We start from the raw sequence: 25701 nt of genomic DNA on the forward strand, positions 1-25701 counted from the left end.
AGCCAGGATCTTCAAGATCTAAGGACTGTCTGTGCAGAAAAATGGGCCAAAATCCCACACGAACACTGTGAGAAACAGGGTTCTTTGTACAGGACATGTCGTGAATCTGTCATTGCAAACAAATGCTTCTCCACCAAGTATTAAATAAATTTCACTTAGCATGTTTTCCTTTTCCTTTGTTTTTAGACTTCATGTCATGTAACTTTTTTTTAGATTGGAATGTTAGGATTTCTGTATAGTTACTGAGTCAATACCAATGTCTGGTTTAAATTTCATAAGAATTGCTGCATTGGAAATCTATTTCCAAACCCTGTGAGGGTGTGTGCCTGACCAAATGCTGCAGTATTGGCTGTTATCGGTAGGTGAGACTCATGTCTGAACAAGGCTTATGAATGTAAAGCAAGGTAAACCTGTATTTGCCAGTGAAATTCAGTTCAACTGTTTGCAGAAAAAAATGCTTCAAACTGCAAATGGAAAACTGATTCTTAATTGGGTAGAAGCTGAAAGACTATAGTGTTAAATTTGTCTGTGTTGGACAGAAAGTAGCAGACACATAGATGTCAATTACTACTCTATTATTATTAAAAAAAAGATACAGAAATGTACAGAATTACAAGTGGAGAAAGAAAAGGAGAGAAAAGTAACAAGACAATTGTAGCTCCATCTTCTCTGTCTTTCCCCTCTTTCTTCTTCCCATCCCATCAATTTTTATTACTCTGCATTACATTGCGCAGCACAGATGTCAACTCTGTACGGCCACATCTTCTCCTTTCTGCTCTTTGTTGTTTCTCCCCTTGTCTCTCCTTTCTTCTTCTCTTGTCTTCTTTATGCTTTCCTCTCTTCCCTTTTCCTTCCTTCCATTACCTTTATTCTCATCTCCTCCTGCCTTCCCCTGCCTCTCTCCTCACTTCTCTCCTTTCATTTCCATCTTCTTTTTTTCACTCCTTTCCCCTCTTCCTCCTCCTCCTCCTCCTCCTCCTCCTCTCCTCAGTCATCTCTTTCTGATGATGCGTTTTGATCTGTTTTGTCATCTGGGTTGTCTGTATATTTCTTCTGCTCTTGTTTTTCATTCTGTCTTTTCACATTTCTCTCTCTCTCTCTCTCTATCTCTCTCGTGGCAGAGTGCAAGCCTTATGAGAGACAATCGACGGGCCTTTTTTTTTTTTTTTTTTGCCATTTTTCAGCCAGACATCCTCTGATTCATGTGCCCATCATCCCATCCGCCTGAGGGCCATCGGGCCAGGCACAAAAGACGTAAGCAGTCAAGCATCTCTTTCTCCTCTCTCTGCAGTCGTTTTCATTGCTTTTTTCTCTGACTTGTGTCTCTTTCTTCTCCTCTCGTTCCCCTGTCATTCTGTCGTACCTCTATAGTAGGTCTTGCTCTGTCAAGTATTTCTCCCTCCGTCTACTATTCACCCCATTCATCACTCACTTTGCTCATTTCTTCCCTGTATCTGTTTGCTTTTCTTTTCTTCTCATGGCCTTCGTCTTTCATCTGGTTTCAGTCCTTTCTGCAGTCTCACCTCTTTGCTGTATTCCACTTTCTGCTCTTGTCACTCATCGTGTTCTTTTAAAGGAGCAAAGAAGAATGTGAGACAGTTTGAGAGATCATTTACAGAACTGAATTTATCTGGATTTTCAGATCTGCCAGAAAAATGACAGAGCCTGTGTGTGATTGTTTAAACGTGAGATTCTTTGTATCAGGGTTGGCCTTAAATTCTGGCAGTGACACAGGAGTTTTGTTCAGGGCTAATACTGCTGCTGTGCTACAATGAGATTAAAGACAGGGACATGCATTACAACAAGACAGTCCTGTTAGAAAACAAGCCCATGGATGATCTGTGCAGCAGCTTATTACAGTCCACAGTTATGTGTTGTTGTTAAGCAACATCTAGCAACTGTAGTAATTCTAACAAGAACACAGTAGATGATACACAAGTGCAACAATGTCCATGTTCAGACAAGGTTGGGTTGGATGGATTGGTCAACAAAACACAGGACTTTTACACAGGGGGCCGCTGGCATGCTCCTATGGGTCGTACCTGAGGGTATGAACAGGTGACTTATATGGTCATTTAGGCTGATTCTAAATATGACTGACGAGACAAAGTTGGACCAGATCTGTTCCAGTCTGGCTCAGTTGGTGTTGACAGTTGACCAATAACCTATATATCTTAATATTTTGGAACCACATCTTCAGATCCAGGCAATGGAATTTCATTTTCTACTTTCAAACATTTTTTGGTGCAAGACACTGGTTGTTGTTCATGTTTGTTTTGGTACAAGAAGGCTTGACATTTGGTTTGGGGTCATCTACCACCAGAGCTCCAGTGTTATTGACCAGTGTGTTGCCTGGTGTATGTACTCTGTCATAAGATTTACGCTCCCTCCTGACTAAAAAAATATGTGCAAGTTGGTGGAAACAATCTTAACCTAAGAATGATTTGTCCATTCTTGGGTTTCAGCAAGTTTTCAGGCTCTTCCAAAGCTCAAGAGCCTACAGCCACACTCTGTGAGGCTGGGCTGTGCATGAAGTCAGTACTTGTGTGATTTGATGTAATTTAGATGTATCTTACAGTAGCGCAGGCTCTGATGAATAATTTATGGCACATGTTTGAACTTTGGAGGTTTGTGGATGGAGACAGGTGAAGTAAAGGGAGACTGGCTACCCTACCTGTGTGAAAAACACCTGAAAAGTAATCTTAATTAAGAAGCAGTGATACTACTAATTTACGTCACTACATTGATGGGTGTGTGTGTGAAAATTATTTTAATATGTATTTGTGTGATATGTATTTATGTGACCTGTCCAGGCCGTACCCCACCTCTCACCTCAAATCAGCTGGGATTGGCTCCAGTTGTTTTTCTTTTTTACATTTTGATTTTAAGACATTGAAGTCAGTAATTACAATATGAACACTTAAATGTAATATTGGTTTATGGCAGTGATCATCAACTAGTGGCCTGTGGGCCACATCCAGAATTTAAATGAATTCAGTAAATGTGAGGAGGAAAAAAAAAATGTGTGTTCCGGGACACACTGACATACACTGATTTATCTACAGCTACAACATGAACACTGACCTTCATACATTGATTTTCTCTCTTTTTCAAATGGGTAAAATCTTATGTCATTGTCAAATCTTGACCAGAAGTAGCAAACCAGAGAATAGTCTGAACAGTGTGATTACTTATCCAATGAATTTATTTTGAATATTCCCAGACTTCAACCAGTCCTGCTGTAGCAGCTGAAAATTGGTTGAAATGGATTAATATCGCCTGCCAATCAGGAGTGTAGTCTCCTGAATTACAGATTTTAACCATCACTCCTCAGTGAACTGCCTCCTTGGCAGAAGTCTGAGAACATTTCCTAGTTTGGTCTAATGTCTAGTTACCATGGAATTACTGTTTTTAGGAGTCTGCTCACACTGACATATTCAATTTTTTCAATTCAATTAAATTTTATTTATATAGCGCCATATCACAACAACAGTCATCTCAAGGCACTTTTCATATAGAGCAGGTCTAGACCGTACTCTTTAAAATAGGTATTTACAGAGAGAGACCCAACAAATCCCACCAAGAGCAAGCACTAGGAGACAGTGGCAAGAAAAACTTCCTTTACATATGCAAATGAAATGTATAAAATAACATTATTTTTGTATGAAAATGAAAATATGAAATAACAATAGACTAATTAGGTCTTTTTACTTGAAAGTCTGCTTGGAAATATGCTAGGCCTTAAAATGTAGTTGATGACTCTGGGTTTATGGCTTTGTATAACCATAAACACACTTGAAAGGGAAGAGAACATGGCTGTGTTATTCATGTGTTACTTGTGGGGTGGATACCAGGGTAGGATGTTTGAAATCTAAGTGTTTGTGGAGAGCAGATGTTGACAGATGTTTAACATCTTTGCCTCAATTCACTTTTGTACTCTTTACAGCTCACCTTGATTGGATCTGCACTGACTGTGAAGTGCAGACAGATAGCACTTTTCTTGGCTGAGGGAGCGCTAACAAGTAGGCCCAGCATGATCCTTCTTGTTTTCCAAATCCATGCTGGAAAATGGGTTGGGGGTTAACAGGCTATATAAACATCTCAATCCTTGTAAAGTGTAGATGCAATTTAAAACAATCACACAAGAGAGAGACCCACACTCAACAACATAGGCTGAGAACTAACAGGTGAATGCCAGCCTGGTTAAACAAGTCCTGAATACCTTTAAATAGCACTCTACTCAGGCTGACAGAGCAGTGAGCACAGCGTGTAGGTGAACTAGCTACTAGCTACCTTGCCAGAGCTAACATAGGCTAATCTCCTCACCCTAGCAAACAAACTCTGCTTCACATATTACAGCTCTATCAGGAAAACAAAAGACAAGTAACAGCAAGTTAATAACTGCTACTAAACTACCACAGCAAACCATTTAAGGTAAAATAAAACCTTGTAAAACCAACCAAACAAACAAACACATAAAACACAGCTATTTGACATGTTTGCTTGTTTTTTACTTCTTGAAAACATATAGTTTTTTTAAAAAATATATAAATATCTGTTCAATATCTGTGAATATCTGTACAACAGTTCTTCGTCTGGGAACTCAGAATGTCTGCCCCATGTGTAGTTTACTGGGTTAACTTACTCAAAAACTGACACTGCTAGAGCCATACAGCTAGCATGGCTAAAAATATGAAAAAATATATATATATATTATATATATATTTTTTTTTAACTAATTCAAAATAGTTATATATGCATAAGTGCTACATGCCTGATTTGATCTAATGTAATTGGTGTTGTGGCTTTTACAAAAAATAACATCCCATTTATCTAATGCATCTCATGTGTGAAGGGGGTTCCACATACAGAGTGCAGGAACACATCTTGAAAGACGATGCCTGTGCCTTGATGCCTCTGTCCCTATCTTTCATTCCACAGTTCTTTGTCTTTTTCTCTCTGTCTTTATTAAAGCTATCCATCTCTGCTCATGCACACAGCCCACCTCTTCATATGCTCAGTCTGTGTGTAATTTGATGATGCTTTGCTTTCCTGTATTTTAAGTTGTTTTGGCAGTTATCACTGGCAAGGTAGAGTGGTAGCTGGTAGTGTCTTCTCTCTCTCTTCCTGTTCTTTCTTTTCCTGCATGTCTGCTATGTTTGTGTGCATGTATGACAGAGAGAGAGAATGTCTATGTGTGTGTGTCATGTCATGCGTGACAGGATGGAAAGCAGCCATAGTGAAGGACAAGTGTTTCTCATCCATTTATGAGGCCGTCAGCATAAAAGCCAGCCAAGCATCTTAATGACCTATGACTCAACTCCAAGAATAATCTGACACACACACACATACACACACACACACACATACACACACACGCACAGACAGGGCTGAGTCACACAAAGTTCACATGTAGCACAAACAGTAACACACAAAATGCTCACAACAGAAGGCGTCATCATGACCTCAGGTGGTGCTAGAGCCAAATGAAGAAATATATGTGACCCATTTTCAGCCATAGTACCCTTAGTACATGAATGGTCATTAAACAGATTGTAACAATATGGATCCCACTATCTCTCTGAGGATGACTGTGACAGTGGAGAAGCCTTGTTATAATAGTATTTATTTAGGAATTAAGAGTAGCCATTCTGTGTATGCATTATCTAATGACCTCCCTTCATTTTTTTATTGTTATCAACTGACATACCAACAATGCATTCATACTGGTAGCCTTAATTCCACACATTAATACTGGACAATTCTGCAAAACTTCAGATAAGGTCGAGTTACAAGTCTATACCAGGATGCAAACGTTTACTCTCCATGTAAATGAAAAACATTTCATAAAGGACAGACTGTTTCTTGTATAGACTCTGAACATCAACCATAAATTGTGAGGTGCAGAACTGTCTTATATGAATATTGGGCTACCAGTGAGGCATAATGCAAAGTACAAAAGCCAGTATAACCCTGTTGTAAAACAGTGTTCACTGTCTTCTTTATCAAAACAATGTGATGCAATGAATCCTCTCAGCCCACATTTTCTTTCTTTGTTTTGTTATTTATATATTTATTGTCTGCAAACAAACACTGTACACCAGTTGTTCTTCTTCTATTGTACTTCACACAAAGTAGCTCCTCAAGATGTGTTTACTGTCTGCAATAGTAAATACATGTAGGATATTTGTAACCATAGGCGTCAAGTTATACCTGGTTAATGCCTGTTACAGGCAATTAAAATAACATCGTTAAAGTCAAGGAGAGATCAATATCATGGTAATATTAGAATTAGTTGAACTAGAAGCTGAAATACAAATATTTAATTTAATATATGCACTGCTCATGGAGCCATGCACACCATTCAAGCTTTTAAGAAGCAGTCAAAATGTAACAAAATCCAATGAACATATACAGTTTATTTCATTTCTATTCCAGTATTCAAGTGGGTGAAAGTTTCCTTTCATTTCTGCTGTAATGATCCCACTCTAATGAAAATGTGACTTCAGTATTCATGTCTGGTACAAGCAAGAGACCTATCAGTTGCCATCTCTCAGTAGACAGTTTAGATTTGTAGAAGTAATGAATGAGTTGTTTATCTTAATTTAAATTAACAGAATACCTCATACCTGTGTGGGTTGAATGTGACGTTTGGGTTTATGAAAGCCTTTCAAAGCCTATTTGATAAACTATGGAGATATGAGGCTTTGACCTGCCAACAGTTACAGTCTACTCCCAACCCAAGTTTTCTTTTAAATGTCAACAAAGAATGTGACATTAACAGAAAATCACACAAACTACATCATCATATCATGAACATGAGCTCTCAGAGTGCTGCATCTATCCTTTCTTCCTAATCTCTGTCTCTCTGGGGAGTTTATTGATCTGTGCAGAACAGCAGTTTGTTTACTCCACAGGGTTTAGGATTAGCACTTAGCATACTGGAGAGATTAATTTTTTAATCTTTTAATCAGTGGTGAATATTTATGATTTTACATGTGATTAGCTGTTCCACAGGGTGGCTGTGTTGCAGTGGAGGGAACACCATGTATGCTTCTTTGTGTGTTTTTTTTTTTTTTCTGTGTGTGGTGAGTAAAGATGTGATGGGAGTGTTGGCACAAAATTATGTTATTATTATATATATATAATTTCTGCAGATAGGTTTCACAAAAGAACATACATCACCACCACATTAAGAGTACTGTCAAAGCGAGAACACTTAAAGCAACAGTACGTACTTTAGCTGAGCAAAAATGGCCTCTACAGTCACAGGTGGAAATTAGAACCAGGACGAGAAATTGTCACAAATAGCAGGGGAAGGGGGAAATGGCAGGCTATTATACGACAGAGGTGATATGTTGTCAAGATATTGTTATCATAAAAACTAAACCTACCCAGTGCCCTGCTAGCACCTTTCTTCCACAGAAAAATACTGTATTGGCAGACTTTGGTGATAAAGGTCTCAACCCTCTCTGCATGCTTGTGATGGCAATCCAGTAGTTACATACTGTCTCTGGAGGTGAGGAATGATTAAATGTCAAAGTAGGGCAATTACTTTTTCCACAAATTTGAACTAACATGTATTAGTTCAAGTCGAATTTGAATCAATTCAACCAATACCACAGGGTCATGCAGTTTCCCGCAGACAGGATTTTAGCGTTTGTAATTGTTTTATTTTACCAACCCCACAAGTTAATTGTATTGGTTTGGTCTCAGCACCCGCAGTGACCCGCTTTACAGCAGCAGCAACAGCAGGCAGCTATTTTTATTTAAAATGCTCTTTGTCTGCTGCTGTAACCCTAACAGTGTCAACTAAAGAACCAGATATTTTCTTATCAGAAGTGGAAGAGATAAAAGGAGAATGAACAGTAGACCTAAATTTGTCAAGTGGCTGGAAACCTGACTCCCAGTGAATACTAATGTTGCTCTGTGTCTGCTGTATGTGTAAACAGGCAGCTGTTTTCTAACACTTTCAACAAATTTCACCATTAAGTATCCCAGTAAGCCATGAGAGAACGGGTATACATGATACTAGGATGCTGCATTAATGGAATGCAGTCGTCAGTCTTTGAAAAGTTTTATTGTTCAATATCATTCAATCGAAAGCATGGATACAGTTCATGGATGGAGCTAGAATCTTTGGGAGATGGTCTTATAGCTTTCCCCAGACTGATGGGCTGTCACTTCTTCTTAATGTCATCAGATGTCTCCTTTCCTCTTGACATTGTTGATCTGTATGGGTACACCTAGGCACTACTGTGGTTGATTGATTGGTGGTGCCCAAATACTTTCCTAAGGCTGTCTCATTTGATTGGTCTGCTTAATTGATTAATTGACCACCCAGATGTGTTTCACCTGAATCTTTTGCCGACTTGACTTTACCAATGCAGGTGGAGGCTCACTTACTTTTGCACATATGCTAGTGTTAAACAAAGTTTTTTGGCTACTCGCACAATTCCTTCTAAATAAGTACATGCAATTGATAAACATAAATCTGGCATTTCATATATAAAAACTACTGATGCTAAAATGATAAAATCATGGTAAAACAACAGAAAAATCTAAACTGCTCAAGGGGTTCACATACTTTCAAGCAGCACTGTGGGTCCTGTTCAAGTGGTACAGAGAAGTAGTTGAGGTGTGAGGTGCACTTGTGCATCCATGGCCTCGGGTCTTTAATTAAGGTTTCACTGACATCCGTAGCAAACCAACAAGAATCAAAAGAAGTGGTTCACAAAATCTTTCCCTGACAGTTATTAAATTATCCAATTAAAAACAAAGATTATCCACAGAGATTATCTCACTGAGTCTTATGTTTTGCTCTGCACAGCACCTATCGTGTTTGTTTAACAGGGAGATGAAAAGTGACAGTTGTCTCAGAATGTGTGTCTTATATAATAATCTTGAAACTGAGACTGATTTAGAGCAGCTCCAAGCCAACTGTCATGAAATCAAAAGGTCCAAAATGCTACTGTGACAAAAAGACACACATAACAGAATGCAGTGTATCCTCAGATGTACAGTGTGATGATATAATTACGATTTATCATAGCCATCAATTCTATCAATTATGGTAAACTATGCTAACCCAAGTAACTGCTGATATCTTGGAATAGGATGAAATCACTAAAGTATGTTGGTTGATGATGGAGATGTGGTTAAATGCTCCAAAAACCCAAGTAAATGGACCTTGAACTGAGAGTTTATTTTCGTCACATAACCTGGAAAAAATATTCCTACAAATGTCATCAAAGTCATATAATCAGTCAATCATTAGTTTGTGCTCTGGAGAATAATAATAAGGAAATAATTAAACACCATTCTTTATTAGCGTGAGGTGAGGAAACATGTCACGTCTGTGTTAAGTACAGAATTAGAGTAGGGGCATGGTTTGACTTGCTTAGCATGAAGACTGCAAACAGTGGGAAACAGTGAGCCTGATTCTGTCAAAATCTGAAAATGCACCTACCAGCACCCCTAAAGCTCAGTGGTGTTAGTAACACTTGTGGTATTAGAGGGAGTTACTTATTTATTGACCAAAAACTGCAGTCACTGGACACTGGACAGATCCAGACTGGCTGTTTCACCCGGCTTCCTTCGTTGTCAGTAATCTGTGCCTAATACTCAATCTACTTTTAACTCTACCTAGTCTCTAACTGTCTCTGTCTGCTGTTTGTTGCTGAACAGGTAGTGGACAGTGGGTTTATCAGAGTTCTTTTAGTGAAAACAGTGACCTTTTGCTGCTGGTAGTGAGGCTGATAAGAGCAGTCAGACTGAGCCAAACTGTATTTGAAATCAAAACTATGAGTGAAAGACAGTAAGAAGCTCTGTAGAGGTGGGGGTAACTGCAGAGATGGTGGTAATTATCTGTGTGTTCATCACTATGAGCGATCCCTTTGACATTACAGCTGTCATTGGATCCATTGTTCATATTAAAATATAGAATAGTGCAGTTTTAAGAGGACTGCCGAGATTTTAGAGCCTTTTGGCCCTGTTCTTGCAAAGATAAGGCTTTAAATGCATTCCAGTGAGCTGAAGTATTGTTTTAATTTGCTATTTGCAGGAGAGATCACAGGAACAACAACAGTGTTTTGTGGGGATTCAGATGAGTCAGAGAGAAGACTGAGACAGGCAGGTATTGAGAGTGCTGTGGTCTGTATGTCAGCTGCCTTCCAGTGGACCAAACCAAGCAGATAATAAAGCAGCAGCACATCACTGACCAGCAACTCAGTGCTCATACCCTCATCTCTGTGTGTGTTTGTGTGTGTGTTTGTGTGCTTCTGTATGTGTGTGTGTGTTCTGCCAAGCAGGCCATGATATTAGGGCTTGAGTTGCGAGGGGGGTCAGGGGAGATGCTTAAATAGAAAGAAATAATCTTACTAAGGCTAACTTGGGAAACTCTGGGAAAGACTGGGCTAAAATGTTTTGTGGCTAAACATTATGGGGATACTGACACAGCTGCAAAACTAAACTAAACAAACAAGCAATTTACTTCTTATTTTTTCATCATCTGACAAAGTACCCCAATAATTATGTTTCTTATTGGTGTTGTGTTACTATGTGACAACAATATTTTTCTGGCATCATTGTTGTCATTTTCCTCTTTTATTGATAATATTAACTCTCTAACTGTCTTGATCTGGGAATGGCAGAACGCTGCTAAAAAAAAAGAGGTCAGATAGGGCAAGGAATACAAGCAGCTATCCATAAGGTTCAGACTGACATCCTGCTTCAGCTATGGTTTACTGGACTATAGTTTTGGGAGCACAAAGTTTTCTTGTGCAAGGGAGTTTGGATGCACTCTCTTTTAGTTTTACAGCCAAATACAGTAGTTTAGATAATCTGGTTTAAAATCTGACCACTTGTGTTGCTTGTCTTGTAAGACTCTGTTGTAGTAATGTCATTGATCCCCATATTTAATTACTTGGCAAAAATAATAACTGGTCATAGCCAGTAGAAATGATGGCCAAAACTATAAGATCTAAGTTAGAATAAACCAGAAATTTCCTGTAATACTGTACACATAAATCACCATACCAAAAAATATGATTGTGAAACTAGTCCTCAGTCCAAATTTTGAGGTAAATTTTGAGGTCATCCTGCCAAACTTGAGGAGTCAGTCCAGTCCTTAAAAATTAGGACTACCGTCCAGCAATTTGTGAAAAGGTTTGCTCAACCAACTTTGAGAAGTGGCTCAGTAATGTACATTACACAACAATATTTATCTAAAGTTATCTAGCATGAGCTAACATTAGCATAAGGTAACATTAGCCACCATAACTTCAGTCAGTCATACCAGGCCAAGAAAAGGTTGTATCAAATCAAATCATGATGTATTGAAATGTGTTTGATGTGTTGTTGCCTTATTTTCTTCACGTTGTCACTGTGTCGAGGTTGGTTTCCTTTGAGTGGTCCAACTTCCTCATACTGCCTAACGACATGCAGATCAGCTGAATTAAGAATGAGAGTGGCTATTAGCTGTATTTGTAATTTATGTAATTTCAATTTTATTTAAAATATTGTGAACTCAAGGTTCCCTTACCTTGAATTCCCTTTTACTCAAATCCCATGGGCTTCAATTGGCTGTGGGTGGGTATGTGAGTATTAAAGTATTACCTACAAAAAAAAAAAAAAAAAAAGGTCACATGATGATACCTGATCAAGTTCAAGATCAGGTGTCATGGGACAGTCATAACAAGTGGATACTACAAGAAGTCCAAATGAGTTTGTCTGTGTCCTCTAGAAAGACACAGAAGCATTTCCAGATCTTATTACTCTTTGAATCAGATAAAATGAGCCATCTTCCAAAACTTTTAGAAATCACTGTTGGAAAAATAAATCTGTTTTTGTGGTTAATGTTTGATTTGATTGAGGAACAAAAGTCAGGTTTAGGAAATGATCATGGTTTTGATTAAAACAAATAGAATAGAATAGGCTATAGAGTACAATGAAATTGTGGGAGAGTACAGCAAAATTGTTAATTGGTTAAGGTTAGAGAATGATCACAGCCTTTGTTTTTCAAAAAACTGAAATGACTGTTAATAGAAAAAGGGAAACAAACAGCAGTCACCAATGTGTAAGTCCACTGTTTTGTTGGCCCATCCATCCATCACAGTCTCCTCTCTCTGCAGTCTTTGTTGCTCTACAGTAACATCTACTACCGCCTGGTTTACTCCCAGTGGAGCAGAGTCATACAGTAATTCCTACGGCTTCTTGAGGGCTCTGTAAATTGAAGGGACATACATAGTTTTAGGCCATTCATTGAAAAGATTGTTGCTATTGTTTTTATTGGGAAGACAGTTTTGGTTGTTGTCACACAGCCAATGTTCCATTCGGTGAGGAAAGCAGCAGGATACAGTTCAAAGCTCAACTCAAATAAGCCCTGATATGTGTATAGGTTTTTGTGTATGTATATGTTCCATCATACAAGTCATAATAATATAATTAAACAGAGATGCAACATGGTATAAACAGTTTGTATAAACTGGATTCCTTACAGTCTTTGAAATAAACTGTGCTTGACACACCTGAGATCAATCTGGTATTGATTTTTTTTTTTTCTTGCTGTGGACAAGACAGTAAACTGGAGGTCTTTCCAAAATTTTTGAGAGTTTCTTTAAATCAAAACACATTCACTCTCCCCAAAGCTCTGGCTGTCTGCCGGCAGTCATGTGTTCCACACCAAGAGTAACCAGCAGTGCTTCAGAGCCTCCAGAATCACTGGAGTATTTCTCAGTACTTGTGGGCTAATACTTCTCCATAGCTCACATCAGCCAGTCCCCAAACAGCCCTCCCCCCACCTCCCTGAAGTGCTTACACAGGCTACCTAGCCTTGGCAGGATATGACACGCCATTAACCGGCCACCATGCCATAACGCTTATTTAAAGACATCTGGAGCTGAAAATATTTCATGACTTCTCCCAAGACCTCGGCGGATTAAAATGAAGGGACCTGGCTAGTTTTAAATAAAGAGAGGGAGAGAGAGAGGGCCCTGTAGAGGAGTCCAATGGTGACAGTACAGCCGTAGCTAATGTGATTCCTCTGCCATGACTCATAAAAGAGGTATATAAATACCCACACAGGGCCCTGTCACTGACATGCAAGCCCTCCTCAGCTTTGTATAAACCCATGAGACAGAGAGAGACAGAATTTAAAGGGCAGAAATGTTTCTTTTCCCTCCAGAACTGTGAACTTGTGTTTATGTTACAGTGTGGAAGGTGCGTGTGTGTGTGTGTGTGTGTGTGTCTGTCTGTCCCCCAGACAGCTGTAGAATTAAAAAAAAGAAAAAGAAAATTAAAAATACTGAGATGGATGATGAGGGGTTTCCTGGAGTCTAAAATGAGCAGAAAGAATAGGAAATTGGGGGGGGGGCACCCCAAATTCCTCCCTTTAGACGAGGTCTGTTTATAACTGGTATCCACCTGCAGCTGTTAACACACTGGGCTGCTGATGGAGATGAGCAGACTAATGTGGACATAATGCGAGCTGCTATGCAAGGCAAACCTTGATACTGAAAACATATGTGCGTCCTTTAAGCTTAAACTGAGGGAACATCACATGGTGTCTGGTTCAGATTTCATTCACATGTCCAACAACATTTATATGATGTATGTGTAGATAAGGAACAGGATATACAGAATAAGTGTACTCACAGATTGGCATGTAAATGATTTTATGCTAATTTATGTGGCAATAACCTTGGAATTGTCAGATAATAATTAGTTGCTCGATTAGTTATATTTCCATTTCTTTCCCAAATATCTGGACCATACCACATGGAATTTTTCAATTTTTCAAACCATGTATCAGTCAGTAAACATATACAAAAACAGCACCATTCCTTCAAATAACAATAACTGATAAAAGGACATTTGTTATCTCACTTGCTAATTTTGAGAAACATTTCTGCATTATCCATATATTTTAGTCAAAGTATTCTGCAATTCCCAGTAAAAAGCACAGTAGAAAACAAAATGGAATTCATTTTCTATATCATTCAGACAGCACACTGAACAAATGGTAGGTTGTAGAACAATGTGTTTACATCTTTATACCAGGAGCCAACCTTTGTTTTTCTGAAATCTTTCTTTTCAGCCTGCTTTTGTCATAAACTGATTCCATAAATATGGTGTAACAGTTTATTTGTTACTTGTTTAATATCTTAATATAACATAATTAATTATTACTTAAAGTAATAGAATTAAATTTACCTTAAATCCATCTCAGAGACACCGTCCTGGAAATACAGAAGTAGATAGTCTATTTATTAAATCAGTTGGAACCTTGATTAATAATTAGTTTAATAACCACAACCAAAACCACCCAATCAACAGTTAGTAAGGGCTGAAGGATTTGGAATTCTATAGCAAAGAGGTGTCATTACTGAAGTTCAGTCCAGCGCAGACCTCTGCTTCAGGCAGGTCTTATGGAGGTCAAAGAGTAGTGGTACAATAGTGGTAGAATGATGAGAATGATTTATTATCTATACTGCATATACTTGTTGTGTTGCAGGGGCTGTAGCCAATCCCAGCTGCGGCTGGGCGAGAGGCAGGATACAGCCTGGACAGATCACCAGTTTATTACAGGGCTGACATATAGAAACAAACAACCATTCACACTCACATTCACAACTACTAGCAATTTAGAGTCACCAATTAACCTGCGTGTCTTTGGACTGTGGGAGGACGCTGGAGAACCTGGAGAGAACCCACACAGGCACAGGGAGAACATGCAAACTCCACACAGAAAAGCCCCGGGCCTGGAACCTTCTTGCTGTGAGGCGACAGTGCTATCCACTGCACTACTGTGCTGCCCAGAGAGGTATTAATGCAAATAAAAAAATAAAATTAAAAAAAAGTGAAATAATTCACAGAAAATATCAAATAATTTGGTGAATTTAATATCTCATCTGGTATTTTATCAACTCCCATTGCTTTCCCCAGTTTTGTTTTATTGATAGCCATGCAATTCACTTCAAGTGAGATCCCTCTGAAAATCCTCATTTACACAATATTCCATCTTCCACAGTTGGCTCTCTCAAATATACTACTTAATAATAACTGCAATCAGTAATTTAGATATTACTGGAAAAGAGACCTATAAAGTTCCTCTCCCACCCAATAATTACCTCAGACAGCCTGATCACAGGATTGCCATTAGGCTCAACCAGCATCATAGAACCTATTACTTTAAGCAAACCTATATGGACTATTCTTGAAAGCTTGTAGCAATTTCTTTTTTCAATATGATTAAATTTGAAGAGGTCAGAAATTTTTACTCAGCTCTGGTATTTTAGGTCTTCAGATAAAAAAATAAAAATAAAAATAAAATAGAAAAACAAACCCTACTCTACCTGTTATCTCAATTTCCATGTTATCTAAAGAAGAAAATAGACCATGAGTACACAGATTTGTCAGTTTGTCATTGTCTACTTATGCAACTAGTTAGTGAAAAAGCTACATTTTGAGTTGTGTGCATGTATTAATAGTGGGGCTGACCTGTGGCTCGGTAGTTAGGATGCTGTCTGTAAAGCTCAATGTCCCTAGTTTGGGTTTGGCTGGGAACCTTTGTTGCATCTCTCTGTCCATTGTCTCCTGTTGTCTCTCTTCTGTCTGTAATAAGGCATAAAAGTTGTTCCAGTTGTAATCAATATGTTATGCTCTTCATTTCCCATTATGATAAGAGTGATTTGCTCAAACAGTCAGGGTAATATCAGCAGGGATTACATCTTGGATTACTTGGCTAAAAAAGCAGATACCAAGAAAGGTCTGAAACTGTAAACCAAACTGTTTGCAGCAGAAATTTGTTGTGTTGTGTTCTTTTTATTTTTAATTACTCATTTTTATCAAGTCACAATATCTTGGAACTGGCAGGTTAGGAATTACTGCTCCATATGATAAACACTACAAAGTTCACTTTGTAGTGAGCAGCAAATAGTTGCAGTAGCAGCAGTTTGTCATTTTTACAGCTATCAAATGTCATACATTAACTTGTGGGATTGTTAGCAAAAAGATGTGTGTAGGCACTGGGCACTACTCTTCAGGGAGTCTTCATGGGAAGAGCAAACAATCAAATTAAATGGTGGGAAGTAAATAAAAAATAAAATAAATACAAAGTAATATCAGACACAGTTTGTAAGTTAGATATTGTTGCTGTCTTCTCCTAAGCTTGTTTTAGCCATACCATACATACAGCTCTATGACTGGCAGTAGCAGTCTGTTGGTTGGTTGGTTGGTCCACAACTATGGTCCAGACTGAAATTTAAGTAAAACTACTGAGTGGCTAGCCATGAAAGTTGTAGAGGCATTAATCCTCCCCAGGCAATGAATCTCCTTTATTTTGGTGATCCCCTGACTTTTCCTGTATTGTGAGCATGTTTGGGCTGAAATTTGATTCAGTCATTTATAACCTCAGGATGAAGTGTAAGCTCTTTGGTGATCCCCTTACTTAACATTCATGCTACCTCTAATGCTGAGCTCTGGTAAGGAAAAGACAAAAACATTAGTACGGGCGGCTGTGGCTCAGGAGGTAGAGCGGGTCACCCACTAATCGCTAATCGCCATCCCGCTAATCGGAAGGTTGATCGGTTCGATCCCCGGCTTCTCCAGTCCACGTTGCCTCTGAAGTTTGCAACATCGGTGTGTGAACGTGTTTGTAATAGTGCAAGCGCTGTGTGAATGGGTGAATGTGATGGGTAGTGTAAAGCGCTTTGAGTGGTCGATATGACTAGAAAAGCGCTATATAAGTACCAGTCCATTTACCATTACCAGGGCGTGTGTATAAAAAAAGCAACAGCATCACATGTTCAGACCTAACAGTGTAGATTGAGAGGTTGTGTAGACATCCTGAGTCCTCATTAGATGCTCCAATGGAGGACATGGTTAAGTAGCCATCATGTTAAAATTATCTTTCAATGTGAGAGAAAAATACTTATGTTAGGGTTTGTGTCCATATAGCTTTTTTTTTTTCATTTTTTTTAAATGAATGCAGGCACCTCTTCAATTAAATGAAATGAGGAGAGAGCATATGCACCCACCTGGAGAAAAACTGTTGCACCAAGCGTCTTTTTTCAGAGCGCTCTGCCTTTTTTGTGCGGCCGCTCCGAGCGCTTCCAGTTGAAAATCTCTGAACTTTTCAAACAAATAGTAATAAAAAGCAAAGTGGCAATGTTAGCTTATCATGCAACAGCAGTAGTGATATGTTGTCAAGATATTGTTGTCATAGAAACAAAATCCACACGCAGTTTTGAGGGGATGCAATCGCCATTTTTTTACCAGAGAAGAACACTACATGGACACATGGCATTATCCTGCGGACTAGCAGGAAAGGACAGAGAGAAGAGAGAGCCTGGTTTTCTGTCAGTTGTGTAGGTCACCAGGCCAGAATTAGCTCACACCCCCCCCCGTATAGTAACCTGCAAGACACACTCAGTGTTGAGGAGAGCTCTGGAGTAAATCCACTTGTGAGAGAGCGAGGAAGAGCAGTTTTTGTGGATTTGCTGCCAGTTTTGAGCATACAGTGTCTTAAAGCCAATTCCTCTCAGGAGAATCACAAAGAACAGGCAGTTTGTCAAAGTGACCACCATGTTCACCATGTTTGTTTAGAGCAGGATTTAAAACAGAGCCAGAGAAACTGTCACTCTAAGGAAACAAGCATGGTTTCAGTGAGATTAGCCAATGTGTAGTTCATGTTTGTGTTATTATGCAAAACATTATTGTAAAGACATTATTCAATCTTCACAGGATAAAATCTGGCATCTTAAGACATTACACCATTTAAATATGTGGCATGTTATACAGCTCTTGCATTTGTTTAGGTTATGTTAAGGTACACATGTCTTTACTGTGACATGTCCTTACTGTGATGTGTCTTATTGTAGATAGTCCATGCAAGGTGCACCACTTAGGGCTGATCTGCCCTAAATGGTGCACTAATGCAACAACAAATCCAGTGGCTTTTTAGAGACATCAGCATTGCTCCAGTGGCAGAATCAGACTGAACACACTCACTGACAGTGAATTTCTCTCACACTCTCCTTTAAGATCCTCAGATCATGAATATTCATGCTCGGTATGATTATACCCATTATAATCCAGGAAGTGAGTGGGATGATAAAAAGCCCCCGGAGCGCCGTGGTCGCTCCTCCAACACTGAAATAAACAAATAATCATCTCAAACTTGCCTGTACAAATGAACGCACTAATTCAGGAGACTTCACTGCTCTTTCCTGACAGTGTCACGTGACAGACAGTGATGGAAGTTGATGGAAGGTGACGTGCAGCGCACAGGAACACAAACGTCAAAGTAGACAGACGGTAAGTGTGTTTGAAAGAAGACGAGCAGGGGTAGAATGAGTGTTCTGTGATTTCATGACCCCAGTCTGGGCTGAAACTAACGTGACTCTCATGAGAAGAAAGAGACAGAGGTCCTCTTTCTTGTAATTGCATCAGCACTTCGTTAACAATAATGCAATTAAACAGAGGGCCCTGGAAGTCATGCAGCTAACAGGAACCCCCCCCACCCCCCTCTCTGTTTTCCCACATGAGACTGAGGTATGTTAATGTGAATTGGATTCTGCTTGTTATCTCTCCAGCCGCCCTAATCTGATCCCTGGGAAAGTCAGGGAACAAGATGTCGAGTCAGTTGAAAAACTTCCTTGCTGATAAGAGAGAGCGTGGATTTCTCTTCCCACAATGCTGCACTGCTGCATTTTAAAAAGAACAGTTGTAAAGGGCAATATGTTGCTTGATACACACTCTAAAGCTAAAATGTATGCAGCCTAATATGATGTCCCTGCAATAAATCCTACATTGATGAAGTCTGTGACATTTGATTTTTGTTCAGGCTGATTTTAAAATATTTGGAAAACCTCTCAGTGTCAGGCAAAGCAGTTCAACATCACCAGAAACTACAGCCTCTTTAAACAACCCTGTCTTCAATTTCTATACAAATGAATTCAACAGTGAATAGGTTCTGAAGGAACAGAACTATGTTTTCCATTAATAAAATGAGGGAATGTTGGTAAGCAACAACATTTCATTAGTTTTTTTGCCAAAATATCTGATCTTTCAGTCCATTATCCACCTTTAGACACTAGAGCACTACTTAAGTATTTTGTGGTTATGTTTAGACTTCTAGTACTTGTTTAAGGTCAGAGAAAGACTGTGGTCTTGTTTATTACAGTAAAAGTGTGATAAATCACTTAAATATAGCACTTCATTCACTTTACAAACACTGTCTCTGGGCCTAATCCAGCCAGCCATTTGTCACCACAGTGTATGAGACATTGTGGTGGTGTGGTGCTGATGATAGTTGGAGGTTACAGTTGATGCTTTTTAGAAAGCTGATGATACAGTCTGCAACTTAAATGAATTCACTGTTGGATCCCAGGGATAATCTTGGATGAATATGAAAAATTATTTAAAAAATAATAGAAATAAAACTGAGTAACTTCAAGTTTCCCTGGTCAAATAAAGGTTCAAATTCAAACTCAAATTTTGGTAATAGCCCAACAGTGCAATAGTGACCTCGCTAACCTCTGAAACTCCTAACAGTTCACTAGTTGAGGTTAAACACAATGACAGAGCAAAAACACATTGATGAAAAGTAATTCTCTATATGCAAGGCTTACTTCATCTATGAACTTCAATAAAATGGGAACAAACTCCCTAACAACAGCGGTGTTCGTCATTTATTTTTCTCGTATGCAGAGCATGTCTGGCTACACCCAGGAAGGACATTTATTCACCCATGTTAATGTTTTCGAGGGAAATAAAAGAGGGGTGGAGAAACAAAAGGACAGACAGTCGCCTGCTCTGTCTTCCAAGGAGGCAGACGTTTGACCTAATTAGTATGCAAACGTATGCGTGGGTGTGGGAGGGCATTTGGTCGAAGGTTGTTGGTGATTTAAGGCTGGAGAGGAGAAAACTCTTCCTGCCCTTCATTCATCCATCCACTTCTGCTGCCTTTTGTGCCCCGTAGCCCTGCATCTCCCTGGCCTACATTCACTCCCAGACATCTTTGTGTTTGGGGCAGCTGGAGGACATGGCCAGGCGGGTAAGACCCAACATCCATAAATTAAGATGCAAGAAAGTGGAGAAAGCGGGGCACAAGCCTTTACTGTATTGTCTTTTGTTGTTTTTTTTTTTTCCTTGTGATGTGGTTAGGGTTGGTAAAAGAGCTTTGTTTGTGGGTTGTCTTCCTTGCATTGTCTCAGACAAAGATACATTTAGTTGAGCACTCAGATGATCCCCAGGCTCAGAAAGACAATGGGCAGAATACCTCACTCCAGCTGAATACTTCATTCCCCCAGTAGGAGCCACACAAAGCTGCAGTAATGATGATGTAAATCTGAAAACAAAAGGCAGAGAGAAAAGAGGGGAAGGAGAAACTGAGTGAGCATGTTGGCATTTTGTAAGAAGGGCACTCTGAGACCCCCACTGTTTCATCGCATCTCGCATCCCAGACACACTTTTCCTCATCTCCTCTGGCCTTTTGGCGCGAAGGACATCAGCACTAATTGTCTGTGATGGTTTAAGTCCCTAGAATAAGACAAGGAGTAGAGAGGACAAGGAGGATGGAGACCAGACGAAGGGCAGACAGGACGGAGCGGAGCGGTGTGGGGAGAAGGAGGGGTAATGAGGGAGGAAATAAAGCGAAATGGAAGTGAGCGAAGGAGGAGAGGGGAAAGAGGATGTGGACAGAGTGATGAAGGGCAAAGAAGAAGAAGACAAAGGCAAAGGCAGAAAGAAAATAAAAGAGGAAACAAAGTAGGCTCTTAGAAATGTCTAACAGAGACAACTCATCAAAGGTTTCACAGACTGGAATAAAAAGTCAATCCACAACTATAGAGCTGTCAGTTATTAGGACAGGGTAAAACTTCATGTTCAAACAGTTTAGAACTTGAGACATTTCATCCCTACAACACTATTTTTAATGTGGTTTAAATACTGACGTCAGGCCAGCATCTCTATCAACATGTGTGTGAGATTATGAGGACAAAATCCAAAAGGAAGGGTGGAGGAGAGGATGAGAGAGGAGAACAAGGAAGAAGAGAAAGGGAGAAGAGGAGGGTGGGAGGAGACATAAAGAGGAATGGACAGGATAGGAAAGAAGGAGCAGCGGGAGTGGGAGATGAAAGAGTGGAATAAAGAACGAGGAAGCAAAGGAGAGAAGAGTTCAAGATGAAGCAGAAGAAAGAACAAGAGATGTGTAAAAAAGAATGGATGGAAGGACTCAAAAAGAACAGAAGAGAGGAAATGGGAGGTCAAAGAAGAAAAGGGACAGATGACGAGACAATGACAATGAGTAGTAAAGGAGGGGAAAGCAAAAATGGTGGGAGAGAGAGGAGTTGGGAGGGGATGAAAAGAGGGAGAAGAGAGAATAGGGCAAGACAAGGAAGGGCAAAGAGGAGAGGATGAGGGAGGAGTAAAGTGATACAGAAAAGGGAAGAAAGAGGAGAGGGAAGAAGACGAAATGACAGAACAAGTAAGAAGTAAAAGTGAAGACAAAGAAAAAAAGGAAAGGTGGCAAGAAGAGGACATAAAATGAGAGAAAATGAGAGGGAGAGGAGAAAGAGGGGGAAGAAGAAAGAAATTAAAGTCATGGGAAAGGGGGAGAGAAATGATAGATGAGAAGAGGAGATTGAAAGGAGAGGAAGAAAGGACAGAAGAGGACAGGGAAGAGGACAAGACAAGGGAAGAAATAAAAGGTTAGAGGAGCAGTAAAACCAGAGGGAAGAAGAGGAAAAGGAATTAAAAGAAAGAAGGAGATGAAAGGACAAGAAAAATAAAAATAAAAAAAAGAACAGCAACGAAGACATGAAAAGACAAGAGAGGGATAAAAAGAAGGAGAGGAAACAAGATAAGATGGGAGGAGGAAAGAGGAGATGTGATGGGGGTAACAAGGAGTAGACAGGACAGGAGAAAAGAAGATGGGATGAGAGGTTTAAATGTCACATTATGTCAAAATCCATCGCTCCAGACAAATCATTTTCACCTGCTTGTGTTACAGAGAAACCTTAAGTGAAAACATCAAATGTGAAGACCTGTCTGTGCAGGAGATTTATAATAAAGGATCCTACTGTGTCACCACTGTTCAGTGTTCAGAGATGTCACAAGTACTGGTCTCTTCAGCCATGCCAGCATCAAAATATCAGAACTTTGTATTGAAAGAGAAAAGTGCTGAATCCAACAGAGCCATAAAGCTGATGAACACTCTTAAATGCAAAACACATTGATTGTACTGCATTGCAGTATTTAATGCACTTAGCACTCACCAAATACATCAACACAAAAGAAGGAGTCCAGGTTTAGTAGCTGTGTGCAGATGCCGGAAGCAAATATGAAAAAAAACCAAACAAAAAACCACTGCTGCTGCAGCTGCTGAAGACAAACGTTGACACAGGAAAACAGGAGGTTGGTGTATCCTGATAAGTTGTGTATTTTCATTTAGTTTCATTTAGTTTTAACAGAAAGAATCATATTGAACCACTGAGTAAACACAGAGACAGCACACAGAACAGTAGGTAGGCTGTAATTACAGCTGCATCACCAACTCCTGTGAGTATAAGTCTCATGTGTTTCTGCACCAAAGCAGAAGACTTTACCGTGCTAATCTACGTGTATATTGGAGGCTGTAATGAAATGGAAAAGAATCCTCTTTTGGACAGTCCTTAAAGTTATTTTTTTCCACTATCACACACAAGATATGGTCAGTCGTCCTGATTCATCTTGTCCGTATGAAACATGTTTAAAAGAATCTAAACATGAATGAAGAGCTTCAAGTAGTATCAGCATTAGTATCAGTTCAGATTAAAATAACAGAGTTTGCTTTCACCTAAAGACGGTCACCACACCAGACAACCCAGACTCTTTCCGACATTAGCAAGAATAAATTTAGTAATTCAGAGCAGAGATGTAACAAAAGTGAATTATTATGCAAATACTAGAATGTTAATTTTATATTGTCATTTGTTTTGGGGGAATAAGAACCAGATATTTTCTTCTTTTAGCGAGTCCTAGTGGGGGGTTTGGAGTGTGATCAAACTCGTGTGTGCTTGTTTTTGTTCTAAAATGGACCGCAGAGTGAACTGTGAATGCCAGAACTCTCAGCAGCTAGTCAATGAATCGTTGAGTAATGGTATTGATCAACAGCCCTGTCAACCCCCTGCAGATGTATTTTGGTCATTCTGTGCAATGGGGCAGTTATAATGGGAATTATTTTGTCTTGCAGGGGCCGACAGGGAGAGGTTTTAGATGGAGGAGGATGGATGAATGGATGGATGGATGGATGAAGAAACAGAAGAGGAGAGTTCCAGTGGACTGCTGGAGAGGCTCTGTTCTGCTGTGTCCTCAGGGGTGCAGGCATAAAAGCACTCCACATCAACACCATTACAAAAGAAGAGGAGAAGAAAGCGAAGAGAAAAGACTTGAAGAGATGGAAAATGACATGTGGCCCTTTTATTTCTCAGAATGCTGTGCTACCATCTCTTAACAATCCTTCTTTTTTTTCTGGATGTAAGCTGTCTCTATTCTTTATCTTCCTCCATCAGTCCATCCAGCTCTGTTTGTGTATTCTCTTCACGCTGCTGTCTGAACGAGCCCAGGACTGCATGAACCAAAGAGAGGACACACAACAGCAGAAAGGCAAAAACAAAGACATGTAAGAGGTGATCTTGATATCCTGACCTGCACACATTACTGACCTAAAATTACTCATTACTCATTACCCCCCCCCCCCCCCCCCCCCCCCCCCCCACACACACACACACACACACACACATTTTTGCACTAAAATCAATTGAATTTAGTGCAAAAATGTTGTATTTAATGCTGGTGTGACCAGACCCTCTGAACACACAAACAGGACTAATGGTGATGGTTAGTGGTGGTGGCAGTGTAGCAATATAAAATAGTTAAGACATTGCTTTAATCGATAGCTTCTTGGCTTTACTGTGAAGGGGCAGTCAATTTATTATGTTAATGTTAAAGAATTAATGTGTGAAATGGCTTAGATAAAATCTGCAGTTCTCCCCTTTCAGGACATGCTCTTTCTTCCTACCCCACAAATCTTGCAGAAATGTTTGTATCATCACGATGTAGTGGCAGTAAGAAGCCTCCTCACTTCAGATTCAAGTTGTTCATTCCTCTTTGGTCACAGTATCCTGAGGGAAAGGCCCACTTGCAGAAATATGCTAATGAAAATATTATTGTGCCACATTTGTGTTAATCCATATTCATCCTTTTTTATTTTTATTCTTTTAATGTGCAAATGAATGCAACATAACACCAAGCTGTCTCACCTACAGTATATCCGTCAGTAGTAGTTAGGGTGGTGCAGATGCTGCCTGTCACATGGTTCAATAAAATGTCTCATCCTTTTAGCCCTGGCTAATGACAAATAGTCACTTTACCATTTTGGGTAGGATTTACATTCTGTAAATTGAAAGTTTTGGAGGGCTGATATTAATATTAAAGCTGATGTTTTAACATTTTTATACCAAGTAATTTACATCAAAACACAGTGTAATGCCCTAACAGAAGTAGGTCACGACTAATTTTGGGTCAGAACCCATAGTTTCAAAAACTGTTTTTATATTGCTCATGTCTAATAGTAACAGCTCAGTGTATAATCTGTGTGTGGCTCAAGTATACCAGTTACAATGTACTGGTACCCACAAATTAAAGTAGGCCTCTTATTATGCCAACATGTTATCCATCTGCTTTGACATGCCTGCCACCCAGCTGCATTGTCTTAACCATATTACCTCATACCCACCACAAAAGACACATGCACAGTGTCCTACACATTTGTCAGCATATTAAGCATGTGCCATTGGAGGCCTTTTGTCCCACGTGCAGACAGGGTTTTGGACGACACACAGCCTTTTGTTTGCTATCCCTGCTGGAGAGCCACATCACAAGACAATGGGGCCATTGAAAGTGAATTTGCCCTGACACACTTGGCTCTACTGGGAAGCGGGGTTCAGGGTGTATGGGGTGGTCTAGCACATTTAGCTCAGTTACCTAACTGATGCAACAGGAAAGTGTATTTGTGGGCTTGATGTTCAGTTAAGATACTAAAAGTGGAGATGCTTTCAAAAATAATGACATGAATTGTTTTTACTTACAAGATGACTTAATACAAAGAATAGTTAAGTGCAGTAAGTTAGAATGACCACCTTTGCCTTCGCAACAGAGCCAGTTCTCCTCAGTACATATTCATTTGCACTTGCACAAAGTTTTTCAAGGTAGGTAGGCTGTTCCAAGCATCTTGGAGAACTCGGCACCATTCTTCTGTGAATTTAGGCTGTCATAGTGTCCTCTGTCTCTTCACATAATCCCACACTGACTCCATGATGTTGAGGTCAAGGTCTGTGGAGGCCAGACCATCTGTTGCAGGACTCTGAATTTGGGACCAATCAAACAACACCCAGATAGTACTGGATGATGGATAAGAATGTAAACATTGACAGTGCCTAAAACTCTTGCACTACTGTGCGTCTGGGCTTCACTGTTGTCCAAAACCTATCAATGGCCTAAATAAATAAATATATATATATATATATATATATATATACCACAAAGTTCATTACATTTGATCCCTTTCTATGACAGCCATCAGCATGACCACAGTAATAATATTTTCACATTCCTGCCTTCTTGTTATGAATATGATGAAATTTGTCATTAGAAACAATT

The 25701-nt window shown here is 39.5% G+C and overlaps 1 long non-coding RNA gene across 1 annotated transcript; it reads left to right on the forward strand.

The window, feature by feature from the left end:
* The first annotated feature begins 1151 nt into the window (after nucleotides 1-1151).
* LOC108895511 (uncharacterized) lies at nucleotides 1152-23719 on the forward strand. Its single transcript, XR_001962978.2, has 3 exons — nucleotides 1152-1254; nucleotides 18235-18315; nucleotides 23234-23719. It is a non-coding gene; the product is annotated as an uncharacterized LOC108895511 (long non-coding RNA).
* Nucleotides 23720-25701: the final 1982 nt, after the last annotated feature.

The sequence above is a fragment of the Lates calcarifer genome, linkage group LG8 (genome assembly GCF_001640805.2).
Source record: "Lates calcarifer isolate ASB-BC8 linkage group LG8, TLL_Latcal_v3, whole genome shotgun sequence".
Taxonomy (NCBI): Eukaryota; Metazoa; Chordata; class Actinopteri; family Centropomidae; genus Lates; species Lates calcarifer.